The sequence below is a fragment of the Babylonia areolata genome, chromosome 3, assembly GCF_041734735.1.
Source record: "Babylonia areolata isolate BAREFJ2019XMU chromosome 3, ASM4173473v1, whole genome shotgun sequence".
NCBI classification, from domain to species: domain Eukaryota; kingdom Metazoa; phylum Mollusca; class Gastropoda; order Neogastropoda; family Buccinidae; genus Babylonia; species Babylonia areolata.
In genome coordinates, this window is record NC_134878.1 from 55,792,418 (window position 1) to 55,793,569 (window position 1,152).

The window sequence follows — 1,152 nt, forward strand, 5'->3', positions numbered from 1 at the left end:
CACCTGAAGAAAGACACAAAGATCAGCGTGTACAGAGCTGTTGTACTGCCCACCCTGTTGTATGGCTCCGAAACCTGGGTCACCTACCGGCACCACATACGACTGCTTGATCGCTTCCACCAGCGCTGCCTTCGCACCATCCTCAGCATCTACTGGAGTGACTACATCACAAATGTCGAGGTCCTGGAGCAGGCAAAGACTATCAGCATCGAGGCAGTGCTGCTAAAGACCCAGCTACGTTGGGCAGGGCACGTGTCCAGGATGGAGGACCACCGCCTGCCCAAGATCGCGCTGTATGGCGAACTGTCCACTGGCCACCGTGACAGAGGAGCACCCAAGAAGAGATACAAAGACTCCTTGAAGAAAGCTCTCGGTGCCTGTCACATTGACCATCGCCAGTGGTCCGCAGTAGCCGCTGATCGAGAGACCTGGCGACGCACCATCCACCAAGCTGTCTCCTCCTTCGAAAACAACCGCAGGGCCAGCCTTGAGGACAAACGCAGAAGGAGGAAGAACCACGACGCTGCAGCCGCGAACCCAGACCAGACTTTCCCTTGCAACCGCTGCGGCCGACTCTGCTTTTCCCGCATTGGCCTTGTCAGCCATGAGCGTGCCTGCATCAGACGTGGACAACGCCCTTCCTAGATCTTCGTCAGCGAAGCCAGGCCATGATGATGATGACAGCATCTATACAATACTAAATGCCAACAGTGAATTCAAACTGAAACTGATGCAAAACATAAAGACACAATGTATCACAGCATATTTTGTTTTGCAGATGATAAGCATACCGACATTCCCTACAACATCTATACAATACAAAATGCCAACAATGAATTTGAATTGAAATGGGAAAAATAAAGAAAATTAAAAAATGAATAAAAACAGAATGTATCACTTTTTTTTTTCTGCAGATGGTATGCATATCTGCATCGCGTTCAGCGTCTATATAGAATACTAAACGCCAACAATGAATTCGAATCGAAATAAAATAAAGGCACACTGCATCACATTTTTGCAGATGCTATGCATATCCATATCACGAAGAGTGTCTATATACATTATTTAGTAATGCCAACAATGAATTCGAATAAGATGTAAAAATATATCTTAAAAAAACAAAACAAAAAAAACCCCAACGAAATAGAAATA